General features: G+C 46.0%; 1 long non-coding RNA gene across 1 annotated transcript; it reads right to left on the bottom strand.

Annotated features, from left to right (window-relative positions):
* Window positions 1-553: 553 nt before the first annotated feature.
* LOC149340093 (uncharacterized) lies at window positions 554-2038 on the bottom strand. The gene is made up of 2 exons (XR_016283834.1): window positions 1705-2038; window positions 554-798 (listed from the first exon to the last, which is right to left on the bottom strand). It is a non-coding gene; the product is annotated as an uncharacterized LOC149340093 (long non-coding RNA).
* Window positions 2039-15138: the final 13100 nt, after the last annotated feature.

The raw sequence follows: 15138 nt of genomic DNA, 5'->3' as shown, positions 1-15138 counted from the left end.
GGCACGAACATCGGTCCTACACTGGCATTTGGGCCGAGCGCTACCACATCACACATTGGACCTACTTTCATGCCAGTTTTGGGCCAATGTTCAGACGATCAAACGGCCAACGCAGTACCAATGTTCGTTCTGCAGCATGGGCCAGCAAGGGTCTCATACTGGTATCCAACTTTCAAACATTGGTAGCCAGCTTTCAAACATTGGTAGCCAACTTTCAAACATTGGTAGCCAGCTTTCGAATAATGGTTTCCAGCTTTCGAATAATGGCATCTAGCTTTCGAATAATGGTTTCCAGCTTTCGAATAATGGCATCCAGCTTTCGAACGCTGGCACATGCAATTAACCCACTAGCCAATGACCGGCACTGTGGATGGATGTACATACCATTCTACCTAGCAAATATTCATAATAGAGGGTGCGAAAGAATTCCAGAAAAAAGACCCGTTTATTGCTTTGAGTTACAAGAATCAGGCTTTTAGCCCGCACAGGATGGTTTGCGCTACCACCAGCCACCCTGGGGAGTAAAGAAAGGGGGCCCAAGAGCATGGTGGTAGAGGCTGTGGGAAAACAATTTATTTTCAAGTTTGGTGCGTGCCGATCAGGTTGGGCAAAGCATCTGGGCAAGCTGCTGCAGCACGGCTAAGGCATCCATAAAATGCTCAATGGAGCTGTCCTCCAGTGAACTGATTAGTCATATCCGAAGTAATCGTTGCACTCCACTTGCAAGAGGGCTGCTGGACTGCATTCAAACAAATTCCTCGTCCAGCTCTTGCACGATGGCCTCACGATGCGCCAAGCCTGCAACGATCGAGATGCATGATGTCATGGAATTATAGCTATCACAGAACAAAAACAAAAATGATTAAATAACACCGAATTTTGTGAAACACAGTCATCGTGAAGACACTAGCAACATATTTTACAGGATAATTTTAAATTTATTCCTAAGAACCAGCACCGCATTAGTTGCACAAAGTGGAATTTAATTTACTAAACTTCCCTTATACCAAATGGTTTAATTTAGTCCAATGCGTCGTGTCGCACTCCCAGTAAATATATTCAATGCGAGATAAGCAAATTAATGTGATATTGAAAACAGATTAATGTATTATTTTGTTTTAATATCATAACTCGTATCTCTAAATTGCGAGCTAATTTTTTATTCAAGTAAATATGCACAGGTTGTAGCGTCTCTTCCACATGGACGTCAAAACAACATTTTTGATTAGTTTTTTTTAATAGGGTTAAAAATACGGCTTGCGATTTCTTGCGAAATACGCTGAACGCAAGGAACTCAGGGCACCTTTGTTTTACCTTAGTCGCTTCGCATGCATGCTATAATTGGATTCGAAACTGCGACTTGCAAACCACACAAAAATACTAGTCTGATAGTCCAGAGTAATGCCCTTTTTCATTGCGAGAGAACTTGGGCAAAAGCTTTAACCAGAAATTGCGGATTTTCTATTGAGTCTGCAAGTGTAGAAGGCAAAAAGAAACAGTACGGAAGTATTACACATATTCTTACCAACTTGTCTGCAGTGAAAAATTAATTAAACGGTTCTGATTTCCGTCGTGCATAAGCGGTAAAGGACATATTCCCGAATGCATCCCATATCAGGTCATATGAGTTCAAACCCGCTGTTAGCCAAAGTAGTGAATCTTCAGTGAGTTCATCTCACCAAAGACGAAAAATTAAATTCTCACCATTCGGCCACAATTCCACTGCGCACGACGTCAAGCAAGCCATTTCGCAATGAGAGTGGGTACACAGAAGTCGTCCTCGTGCTTATTGGCTCGCTCTGTTTTCCTGCCGAAAAAATAAAGGCGCATGTAGTCAAAGCAACGTTTACTACAAAAACCACTTTAACTTCCAGACGTATATCAAGATAAAAGAGTTTTAGTACTTACAAATAAGATCTTGCAGGCGGTACGAACAGCGTCGGAGCTCTCCTAATATATGAGCGTGGCTTTTCGCGTGCACAGACTATGAACGGTGCATGCATTTTCGTCGTGTTGGTTGTGCACGTGGTTGGGCTCCGCCGTGGAGTCAAGAATGTCTTAGGCGCGGTTCCAAGACGAGCAGTGGAGACGATGGTGGGGGGAGGGGGGGGGGGGGTTGGCTGGAGGGGAGAGAGTCGTTTTCCTTTACACAGGTTTTATGGTTCCGAGAAAAGTTCTCGAGCTGAAAGGTGGAGACAGGGAGATCGTGGAAGGGTGCACGAACAGCGAAGCGCGTAGCTGCGCGCGAGGGAAAATAGCTTTGAGGAAGTGACAACCAAAAAGAAAAAAAAGCGCTTCGCGGGGTGGGGGGCGGGGGGGGGGGGGGGGGGGTTAGCCCGCTACCTAAAGAAAGGGCGCGGCCGGGAGAACAGGTAGGGAGCTATGGGAATACTTGAAAGAGAGAGGGAAAGGGGCCAAAACACGTGAAAAGTGTTTGGAATTTTTGGAGAATGAGTCCCATGGCCACAGGCAGTACGGAAAGCAATACCTACAAGGAACAAGTGGATGGGAAACACGGAAGCGCCAAAGTATTGCTACAAAGCTGCAGCAAAAGCCCGAAAATTTTGAAGTGAAAAACTTGGAGCTTCAAGATGAATTTCGCCAAAACGAGTTCAGACACTCGCGTATTTTGTGGGGCCGTATGATGTGGCTTCTGTTAGTTCAAGATAGCTTAAAATGTTACCACATAATAACAAAAATATAAAGCAAAAAAAATATCCAAGCAGAATGCGTGCTCTTTCATAGTTTCATGTACCGTACATACGCCAAACAAGCTAGGTTAACATGCGTCTAACGCCAGTTGTCAGTTCATTTATTCAGTGGTCGTCGAGGAATCCTCAAATTGTTTGTTGGTGTGGAAGTTTCGCGCAAAAAAAGCAAAAACAAACAAAGGCATGTTGAATTGTGGTTCGCAACTACTTTCGATGGTTTTCATCAATAAAGGTCATGTTCGAAAGAAAAAAAAAACTTGCGAGTAAATATGCAAGGACGTGAGCAAGAGCTATATTGCCACCAATGCAAATTACGCAACAGAAGAATAAAATGGTCAAAAACAACAATTTCCAACACTACGATTTGCAGAAAGGGAAGGAAATAGCAAATCAGAAAACACGGGAAAGGCGCGATCACAGGGCACTAGGTAGGGAAGCGTAGGAATCGCTTAGCACGTGTCCGCGTGCGTTTATGAAGCACCCGCCTAATATTTCACGAGCGCAACGCATAATTCGAAATTACGAGGCGACTGCTTCGTTTCTGGACGTTGCCAAAACTGAGCACAATTTCTGTTTAGCGAATGCACTTGCGCTAATCTATTACGTTTGTATCGCGATCTCCATGAAGCAGACACCAGCTGCGCACTGCGGCAGTGAATTCCTAGAGCGAATAAAAAAAAGTGATTTTTTTATTCCAAAAATTTAATCAAATCAAACTTATTTGATTTTTGTTGAAGGCGCCTGTTGACAATTTTTGTTGAAGGCGTCTCGGGTGTAATCAGAACGTTAATTCTGATCAACAGGACTTCGATCGCAATTCTCCTAAATGTATTATTGCTGCTCACTGCGCAACCAGAGTGCAGCTTTTCCAACGGAATCATGGGTAGCTTTGCTCACAAACTGCAAAAGTGTTCGGTTAAAATATAATAATAAATAAAAACAAATCTTTGAACTCGCATGTTTTAACGCGTTCGAGAATTATGAACTGCCGATATGGTACTCGACAATAAAAATAATTTTGAACCCATTTTATTGGATGACACAATGTTTACCAACGTTTGCCAGTATACTTTGAACACTGGATAAGCGGTGGCAATCCTAGGCCAATATAGCCAGCTCCCGGAAATGGCATAGCCAATTCTGGCAAAGAGTGGAACAACACTGGCTAACATGGCCCATGATAGCCAGGATTCGATGATGGCACAGCCAGCAATGGCAAATAGTGGGGCAATCCTGGCTAACCTGGCCCATGATAGCCAGGATCTAATTACGGCTCAGCCAATACTGGTAAAGCGACGGACAACCAGGGCCATTGTTGGATGTGCTAAGGAGTGGCACAACCAATATCGGATGCTCACTGGCAACTCTGGGCCTAGTTAGGGCCACGCTTTGCCAGTGGATTTCCAATATTGGCCCGCTGCCGTGTGCTACCTGGGGGAAATCCACAAAACCTTGTCCCAGGCGAATTTATATACGCATTATTGCATCCTGTAACACAGCAGTGTGTCCTGCTGTTGTTATGTGCCATTTTTTGCTCGGTAAGGACGCCCAAAACTGCTTCGGGACGGCGCGCGCAGCGCAGCGGGAGCTGTCGGACTGCCCCCGCCTTCCTGACAGGGACGCGCGCGCCGCCGCCAGTGGCGCGCGCGTCGCGCTGGAGTTAGATGCGCAGGGTGCCTATATAACCTGCGACCAAAGTGGGCACGAACGCTCTGGACCTTCGGTAATAGGTTCATCCAGTGGCTCTGGGCCCTGGGTAAAAGGCTCATCCAGTCATTCGACGTCATGAACTCTTAAATTTTGATTCCTTGTTCTTTTTGTATATAAGTGTCTCAGCTTCTTGCCATAAAGTCTGCTTGTTTTTGTAATCTCCAACTTCGAAGTTCAGACTGTTCCTCATCCTGTACGAGCCACCATGGTGCAACAACAACTGGCCACGCTACCTTGCGTCACAACAGCAGACCAATCTATAAGGCTCCCAACGTCCGACGCTGCCGACGCAAAACTGGCAAAGCCGGCCAGTAGCGATGGCAATCGTGCTCCTGCGGGAACAGTGGCCGCGCGGGTGTTATGACGTCTAGTCGCAGCTTCCACAGGCGGCCGCCAGGTGCAACGAGACGGCAATAAATCGCGAAAAAAAAAACGTGCTATCCGCCTTTTCTCGCTAAAATGCTTGTCACATTTGTCAAGTTTAGCAGTCAAGCTCTTGTTTACATGTAAAAGAGCAGCTCCAAAAGTTTTGTTCAGTTTTCCTTTAAGGCGCTGTTTGGCCAAGTTGCCATTGCGCCATTTCAACCATATCGCCATTTGGTCAGCTCGAGATGAGCATATATGTGGTTGGATGCCGGAGTTTATACGAGGGGACGCCCGTTCGCTGGATGCCCTGATGTCAGCGCCATTGTTGGCATCAGTACATCCTATAGATGGCAACCGATGGACGCACCAGCACCGGTGTTCCTATATCTGGTTGTCGTCGGAGCTCGTATTCACATTTCGTCCCCTATTTGATATAGGCGACGCCCATCCGGAGTCACCTGAAGCGAAGAAAATCAAACAGACTTTAACAATCGGAGAAAAATATTTGTCTGCCTAGATACTTGGCACGCTGCACCAGATAACGAGGAAGAAAGATGAAGAAATGCGCGCGCTGCTATCGTATGAAGAGCGTCTTGCTCAATGCTGGCTCGCTTATCAGCTGTCTACAGGAAGCGAGCACAGCCTTTAGCGTACGGAATGCTTACGCTTAATAGTTGGGAAGGAAGGAGGCATCGGTACCCTCTTCCTGCTGTAAAATCGCAAGGATTAGCATTGCTATGAGTAGCCGATGTAAGCGGTCTCCATCGTCTTATTTTACAACATTACAAATCAATGGCAGCTATAAAGAAATGAAATTGAAAATCAGTCAGGCGCCACATGACCAAATTCTCAGTTTTATATTATTTTTCTTTGGACAGCATACATGGCTGGACAGCTCTCACCTTTCACAGAGACGATACTTGCCTTCTGAACCAAGGTTGAATTACCTATACCAGAGAAGCTGCAAAATTCGGCTGTGCGTATAAGACCGCCATTTTTAATTATGACGCAAGACTGACACTTCTTGCGGTTCTGCATGCATTAGTACGCCAATGTTCGTCCACGAAATACATTAGAAGCTCATGTTTCCAAGCGTTATGTACTTATGTTAGAGAACCTTGCGGAAGGTGCAAACGCAGTGGGTAGAAATAACCGTGCTGTATCCGCATCATTTATACTACAAAGGTGTCAAGACGGATTTCTGCTGACCTTTAGTAACGTTTCCTAAGACAGCGCATAGCTGTTCAAAGCTGCCCGATAACAATAGCGATGAATGGTATTCGCGCATGATCAACTGCACTCTTGTTCCGGAACCATTGTTCGCGCTGGCCGAAACTGAACGACCATTTTACGGGTGACGTTGTCCATCCAAGTTGTTGCCGAAGCGAAAACGAGCGCCTGCCGACGTCAGCGGGGTAACAAGGCCAAAAGCGCGGCCGGTCGTAGACTTTCCCCGTAGGCCGTGACCTTATACGCCTCGCACTCGTACACAGACGCCCGACGCTTCGCCTCAATGGCGCCTCTTTCTCACGCAGAGAGCTGAAGAGTGGCGCCTCTGGGTCGCCGCCGGACGTTTCCTGATAATTGCTCTTCCTTGTGATCAGGCGCTAATAACGTTGTTTCAGCCGCAACTGCACCTGCATCTGTAAGCTTTGTCTGCGTGGAAGGAACACAGCTTTATCGCGCTCACTTGGGCAGGCGGGCAGGCCAACTTCTCCCAGATTATGCAATGCTAGCCTGGCTTTTCATGGTTATGGGAAACAGAACGTTAAAGCGAGGGAAGTACTCGAAAATTAAATTACCATAAATACCACCCTAAGGGTGCCCATAGAGCACTCGGAGAATGTAAAATGGAGGCGCCACTTCCTCCACTGCGTTTTCGTTTTTAGGCAATGAAGGCCGAATAAATTACAACCGTAGCGTGATACCATTTCGGTGGCTACTTCTCTACAGCTTGGAATTGCGTTTTGAGGCAAGCAGACGACCGTAAAGAGCCGTTGGTTTCGAACTTTTAAAGTTGAAAGTTCTTCATTGTGATCGAATAGGTGCTCAAAATGTGCCACAGGCTAAAAGCTAAAAAATTAGCTTGAAAGTGGCCGTGGCCTTTATAAAACAAAAAAAAAAATCGCACGGAGGCATCACACACACGAGCACACATTTTAACAAAGAATATCGCACAATGGGCGGCAAATAATAGTAAGAATAGCAAAAGAATGTTCATACTGCTATATTCACAAAAAGATATGAAATTTTGTTTAAGAAAACATAGTATAAAATTTTGTCGTGGGAAGAGGCTACACACACTAGGCTTGTTAGATGGATATCTATTTAGACTATCAGATATCGGGAAGTGAAATATTTGTTTACCATGATTGGTTCGGGTGCGAGGAACTGACCATTTATAAGTCGATCGAGTTTGGACATACTTTCTTCATTTGGTTTTAGTATTTCGATGTTAAGAAAAAAATAGAAATCGATGGTGAAGAAATCTTCAGTTAATCAACTATACTCAAGGCAAGCATTCACATCAATTATTTCAGTTAGGTAAAGAGAACTGCTGCATAGGCGACAAAACTAGCGCCTGCGATAAGCCCGATTGCTTTCTTATGAGGTTTAATATTTTCTGAAGATTGGTTGTAGATATAGTGCCCAAACTAAGTGGCAGTAGTTGATGTGTAACTGAAATAAGGGAAAATAAGTTGCTAGCTTTAGGGCGCGGGAGAATTCAGTTCTGAACCAAGCAGAAATATTGTTACGAGGTGGCAAGCCTAGAAAAAGGACGACATGATGACAGATGATAATATGATTTAATGGCTGTGGGCCCAGCGCGAGCGCTCCGTCCCGCGCCACTGCCCTCTTCTTCTTCGTAACATGACCCGGGTCCTCCGAGCGATCGTCCCGATCGATTGCTTAAATTTTCAGTAATGAGGTGGCGATGACCATGATCACAAAGGATAGAAGAAGATGAAAGGCTTGCCACCAAGATGAACGAGATATGATCTTGTGAACGGTTGTCCCCGGAGCATCAGGTCCAGCGGTCGGTCGCCCACAGCCGAAGGTCAGGGATTAAGGGACTCGACTTGCGAGTATGTTTTTGCAGGCTAGTTGGTGCCTAAGCATTCTGGGTTTTTTGCGCAAAAGACACGACACAAAAGATGCGCTTGTCCTGTCTACCTCGTTTCTTTTGTGTCGTGTCTTTTGCGCAAAAAACCCAGAATGATTAAGGGACTCGCCGGACAGCTTGGGCGGGGGTGCCGTCTTGATTTGGGTCGTCGTCGGGTCACGCTGCGTCTGGTCCTGGTCGTCGTGTCTTGTGGTCGGGGCTGGGGACGGGGCGGGGGGGAAAGCGGCTGGTCGGTTCTGGTCTGGTCGGGCTCGGGTTGAGCCGGCGGCGGAGTCCAGGTCCCCTCGGCCAACGACGAAGGCGAGCAGAAGGTGGCGATGCTCCAGGGACCAGGTGACGATGTACCCAGCACCTCACACCAAATGTTACGAGGTGGCAAGCCTAGAAAAAGGACGACATGATGACAGATGATAATATGATTTAATGGCTGTGGGCCCAGCGCGAGCGCTCCGTCCCGCGCCACTGCCCTCTTCTTCTCCGTAACAATATCAACACATGATGCTGTTTCCTTAAATGTAAGTTGCACGTTCGATCCACCTTATACAGGCGGCGTCAAATACTACACGCATTGATTTGAAGCTAGCTATCTACTATTTCTGTTTCGTGGCTCCCAAGTAAGACACATTTGAGGTAGTTTTGAGATTCTTTGGTATGGAAAAAAAAACACCTTTTGATTTGCTGGTATCAATAAATAAACCATTTGCCGAGGACCATATATACAAATCATTAGGAACACAGTTGCTGTTATTTATTAAGTCGCCTGTGGAGAAGCCCGTAAGAAAAGTGTCATCTGCGCACAAAATGTATTTCACCTGATTAGCCATGCTTACAAGGTGATTTATATGTGCATTAAAAGGAAGGGACCTAAAGGGCAACCCTGAAGCACAGCGCAATTGATGGCCTGAAGATTGAATCCACACTCATCACAGAACAACACTTGTTTTCGATCAGTTAGTTAAGAGCGCTAGAAGATTGTTGTGTCCCCTTAGTGCTTTTGTGTGTGTGCGCCTCCTCCTAACGACCACTCAATCCTCCTCCTAACGACCACTCGCATCCTCCTCCTAACGACCGCTTGCCCCTCGTCGCACGCTGTCGCCGGATGCCCCCCCACGGTGCGCCCCCGCACCCTCCTCCTGTTCTGGGAAGCCACTCCCTGCCGTGGACGCTTCTCCACTCCCTCCTTTCTTCGGGCGGCCAGTTCGGCTCCTGCCTCGGTCGACGCTGGTCGCACCCTCATCGGCTTTAAATAAACGAAGTCTTAAAGTACCGTGTGCGTCTTCGCTGCATTCAACACAGCGACCGGACACGACAAAGATTGAGACGTCCTTGAACACCGTATTTTTATAATGTACCTATCAAAATATTGTGCTAAAGAAAGCCAGATGTCTCATCGAAATCAGCGAAGTTGCCGGGAGTTAGATACCATATGCTTTAAAATTTTGCGATATAAGCTCTTTCTGTGACAGAAAAGCAGATTTAGCGTAGGGGGGCCCTTAGCTGTTAACTTGGCAAACTGCGTTCAGCAAAACATTTGTCCATTCTTTTGAGTATTACCTTCTCAGTTACGTTTAAAGAAACCGGAAGGACGGAAATTGGGCGACAGTTGGCTAATACATGTTCCTCATACCTCCTTGAAGACAACTGTAGCTTGAGCATTCCTAATTTAATTAGCAAAAACAGCGGACGACAGGGACATTTTAAATATGAAAGCTACAAGTTACATGTAAGAACTTCATTCAGCGGCGTCATGATCGATCAATCGACGATCGATGACTGTGTAGGACTCACTCACTCACTCACTCACTCACTCACTCACTCACTCACTCACTCACTCACTCACTCACTCACTCACTCACTCACTCACTCACTCACTCACTCACTCACTCACTCACTCACTCACTCACTCACTCACTCACTCACTCACTCACTCACTCACTCCACACACTAAATTGTTTAGTCAATCAATAAGTCAATCAATCGACCAGTCGATCCATCAACAAGCCATTATTTTGTGATATGGCCATCAACTTGAGCATTTACAGCAATAGCTGTACTGATATGAAGTTCAGCATTCGAGTGTTCAAACGGTGTAGCTGAGAGATTAACTTCGCTGCACTGTGACTTCTCGCTAACTGACAACATTGAACAGCTTACAAAAAAAGCTAAAGGAAATACCTCTGTCTCTAGCTCTCAACGCACTCTTGGATTCTCCCAGAAGTACCTAGAGAGAGATGGAGGGTCACCATCCCCAAATCCCTCTCCTCAATTTAGGTCGAAACCAGCACACCTCGCGCGCAGTCTGGCTCACTATAGCGCGTCCACTTCTCCGCACATAAGAGGAAGACCCGATTAGAACAGCTCTGTACGTGGACTCAATGGATGAGTAATGACTTAATGTTCCGCAGCCGTTGACGTCATTCCTTGAGACGCAGTTGCGAGGGTTTGCTATTTCAAAGGTTCCTATAACGCGCCTGACTTCCTTAAACATGTAGAACAAGCAATACCGACAATCTGATGATTCACTGAAAATTAATCAGTGAAAATACGTCATTAGTGATTCTGTATGGTTGGTTAAATGGTACACGGGACTAGTCTAGTTGAATAACCTCAATGTTTAGAAAGGTCACGCTAAGATTGACAGGTGGCTGGAAGCCTAGCCGGCCACTGTGCATTAATTGGAGGGCAAGACACTGCGGCTGCACCATGCGAAGGTGCACAAAGAAGCCGGACTGCCGCAACTTTGCTGCGCCTTCGTTTTTCCGCAAAAAGTCATCTTCTGCCTTTGGTAAAACAAGTACTTTTACTTCCCCTTGTTAAGTCCATTTTTATTTCTATTGTTCTTTTATTTCCATTTTTACAACAACCGCTCTAACTACGTCGCTGTAGGCACCTACTACTGATCTCGGATTAACCCTGTCCTACGACTGCACCGGCCACAATACCCCTGCAAACTTCTTAATCTCATCCGCCCACTAGACTCTGCCACTCTCTGCTACAGTTGCTTTATCTTGGAATCCACTGCGATATGCCAAGGGACCACCTGTTATCTTCCCTTCGTATTACAGGCCCGGCTTATGCCCATTTCTTCTTGATTTCAGCTAGGATATCTTTAACTCACGTTTCTTGTCTGGCCCACTGTGCTCTCTTCCAGTCCCTCGACGTTTCTCCTATCGTTTTCCTTTCCATAGATTGCTGGGCTGTCATCAACTTTCACAATCCTTTTCATTAGCCTCGAAGTTTCTTCCCCACATGTGAATGCTGCAAGATACCACTAGTATATACGATCCTCTTTAGTGATACTGGTATGCTGCTATTCATGACCTGAGAGAGACTACCTGCCAAATGCACTCCACCCCATTCTTATTCCCCTCACTAATTCCAATTAGTAGTCTGGATCTGCTGTCACTAGCTGCCTTAAGTTGATGTAGTCGTCTACCGCGTCCAATGCTTCGCCATCCATTGCAAGCTGTTGTTCTCTTTCCATACTTCTGAATATTAGTTTTGCTTTAATCACACTAATATATGGACCATTTGGCTCTGTCTCTTTAGGCCCTTGAATTTATCCTCTGCCGTTCCTCCAGAGAATTACTTATTTCGTCAACATCATGAGCAAATGAAGATTTCTGATGACGATCAGAAATCGGAGATTTTTGATTAAGATTATTCTCCAATAAATGTGCTCATTTATGGTGTTTCCTGTTTTATTGTATGTATTGGAACTTTAGCTTCGTTTTCTACAACGTACTGATATAATGATTTTATTACTGCTTCGCTTGATATCACATTTGTATATCTGCGCTAAAAACATATTAAACTCCTCGATTAGGAACAAATTATTGTATTAAGGTACCATGCTGCTGTCATTATTGCCTTTCACCGACTCCCTCACCTTGTCAAGCTGTCTTTAAAGCTTTTCGTCAAGGAGTGTGTCAACATTACGGATGTTGAAAGAAAAGGTGAACTGAACCCCTCCCGATCCAGTTCTTTGAATACCTCCTGTAAACACGCGGTGAATAGTAGTGGAGAGATGGTGTCTCAGAACGTGTCCCGATCTGAGGTATAGACAATGAGCATCAACGCAAAACAAAGCCGAAGGAAGCCATTTTCAAACTAACTGCAACAGAGTGCAGTGATATATAGTACGCGTTACGCAGTACTCATGCATGCTGGCAGGACTGCCATGTGCATAAAGGCCGTATAATGCAGCATCTCTCTGCTCAAGATCTTTAGCTTATAAAGTTGGCTTAGAGACCTGCGTCATATTAGAGGTTTATATTGATTGGTACGTGAAGTAAAAGCAGCATTGGAGAAAACAACATCCTTGGGAGAAACACTATGTTGCATTTTAAATCTGGACATATCCGTCGACCACTGCCGGAGGTAGCTTGACTTTCATCCGGGTCCACGTTGTTTTTCACTTTTCCTCCCTTCATTGGCAAGAAGCCATGTGCTGGTGAGAGTAGCTTTCGCCAGGTTTTAAGCTATGTGCTAGTACCTATCAATTATCCAATACGTCATAGCGGACCTAATTTTGGCGCTGCGACCCGAAGCCGTAGCGGCCGCAACACCTGCGAGCTACTCCAGCGAGGAATCCGAACGTGCACAGCCCACGCTGATATCGCCGACGGCATGCAGACTGCAGATATGACGCAGATATAACGAGAGGAAGCAAAACAAAATCAAAGAAGGACGAGCTCATTCTTGAGGAACGCATGGCCATGAAGCAGCGCAAGTGTGGCGTCTACAAAAAAAGTAAAAATAATAACAGAACGGCGAAGAAGCGACAAGGTGCACCGGCTGAACAGCAGCGGCAGAAAAAACAACAGCCGCGCATTCCAATAGCGCGACGCACGAAGGAAAAGACAAAAGAATCCGCGGCCCGCGCGAGCCCCCGGGTGGCTTTTTTTTATTGAAGGAAGCCGCTATGGTCGCCATAAATACCGGCATTTCTTCGCCCGCCGCAAGCTCGCGTGGGCGTCCCAATTGCGACTCTGCGAGAGGAAGCCACACGGGTGTTGCCGCCGTTGCATAGCCGGGCAGAACGGCAGTTGCGTACGCCGAGGCATGCACGGATTAGGAAAGTCCCTGTGCCGCAATCTTTACAATGGCCGCGGCTTCCTCAGCGCCATCGCAGATGCCGCCGGGGGCTATCTCGCGCGCGCTCCACATTTGGATCGCCCCACGAAGATATTTAAATTAGCCTCCCTCACCCATCTCCCTCCGGCCCCCTCACCGTGTGCAAGGGTTGTACAGCGGGCTTTCGGTACGCGGTGGACATTCCTGGCATACGCGGACTCGATAAGCAGCACCGGAAGACGAGTGGCTGCCTTGGACACGCTCGAGCGGCGGCGTTCAGTGCTGGTTAGCCGCGCCGTACACGCGCTGAAATATACGAAAGTGCACACGCCGGCGGGAACGCAATGGAGGTTTGTATTTCCTGCTTCTCGTATTTATAAACAACCAGCCGACAGCTCGTTCACCACGAAACACGTGTAGCGATGAAGAGAAAGGATTGCGTCGAACGAATCCGAATAAAATGTTATCTCAATTAGAACGCGTTGTTTGGAAACAAATTGAGCTTGGGGGTTTCTCTTTCGTAATGAGACTGCTGTAGGGTGTGTTCTTTATGAGTACACTAAAAAGGAACAGGACAAAGGATAGAGCAGGTTTAAGAATTGGAGGTGACGAGCGGCAGGCTTCTTTTTCCGACAGCCATGACCATTACAAAGCCATAAAAAATATTTTTTTTTTTCGAAGAAAGAAATTCAATGAATGCATTACACACATAGTACTACTATTTTAGAATCAACCTATCAAACACTCACCCATTAATCATCTCCTGGTACATCGAAAATGCGTGTACAGCCGTATATAGCTGCATCCTCCACGTCCTGTCGCATTTTGATCTCTTCGGTGAACATAGCCCAGCAGCAAAAAAAAAAAAAAAATGCTATTCAGTAATTTATATTCAACGTCGATTAGAGTGTATTCAATCCATGCCGCCGGAAATGCAGCGTATGCTTACAGTTCTATACCTGTATTTCACCGCGTAAAAATCACCCGCCGCGTTGGCTCAGTGGTGAGGGCGGTCGGCTGCCGAGCCGGAGGACATGGGATCAATCCTGGCCGTGCCGGCCACATTTTAATGGAGCTGAAACGCAAAAGGTGCTTGTGTGCTGTGCGATGTTAGCGCACGTTCAAGGTGGTCTCGATTCATCCGGAGCCCTCCACTACGGCGTCGCTCACAACCCACGCGTCGCTTCGGAACATTAAAACCCAGAATTTATAATTTACATAAAAATCATAAAAATAGCTGCACTGGGGCCTGCTTAGCCGGCGTTGACTATGTAATAACCTCGAATTAATTTGCCGTATCCTACTTGAGAAAAACTACGTTGCCTTTGACATTTCCTTACTAAATATGAATATCGAACCCAAAATACGCGGGACATAATCAGAAGAAATGATGTTTAAATTTTTATGCACTTTGTGGAATGAAACAAAGTCCCCATGTAACACTGCTGAGAGTTCAGGTCAGGAGCTATACTCCGTAGGTTTCAGTCAAATATTTTGATTATTTGGTTTTTAGAGCGGTACTTCGCCTATTGTGCTCCGTATTCTTGTGCGTTCCCCCATGCAGTAATAAATTCTGGGCGCAGCAAAAATTACAAATAATTTTGATATTTACTTTTGGGTTCGGGGTAAGTTGCGCCCGAAGCACATTTCAACAAGCAATACACGTAGAAATAGTGGCTAGTCTGTTTTTTTCTTTCTTCCTATTTTTTCTCGTATTTCACTAACAATGTGTTTCTAGGAGTTTCTAGGGGAAGTCATTTCATGACTTCCAGTCACCTGGAAGTCATGAAATGGCCTCATGGCCCAGGCTACCAAGATGAAGCCTTCAGGACATTTTCAGGGCAAGATGTGCCCTTCTATCTCGTTACACGACTGCAAACGCCGAAATCTGAATGAATTTAGTAAAAGCGAGAAGAACAAATCTTCATCAGAGTTTCACACATCCGCCGAATGTTATTAATATTGGACAGCAACTGTACTGAAAGTGAAGTCTGTCGTTCACTAATCGGTCATGGACATAATTTTTTATTCATAAAAACGGCATTCACGTCACTCGAGCCGCTCACCGGCATCTTCCTAGTCCATGATGTTTAACAAGACGATGTCATGCCGAGTTGACTGTGCTCATACAAAGCGAAAAGGGCCACCTTT

The sequence above is a fragment of the Amblyomma mixtum genome, chromosome 6, assembly GCF_055824585.1.
Source record: "Amblyomma mixtum isolate Tamu chromosome 6, ASM5582458v1, whole genome shotgun sequence".
NCBI lineage: Eukaryota > Metazoa > Arthropoda > Arachnida > Ixodida > Ixodidae > Amblyomma > Amblyomma mixtum.
Note: the sequence above shows the minus strand (reverse complement) of the source record. Positions and strands in the feature narration are given on the sequence as shown.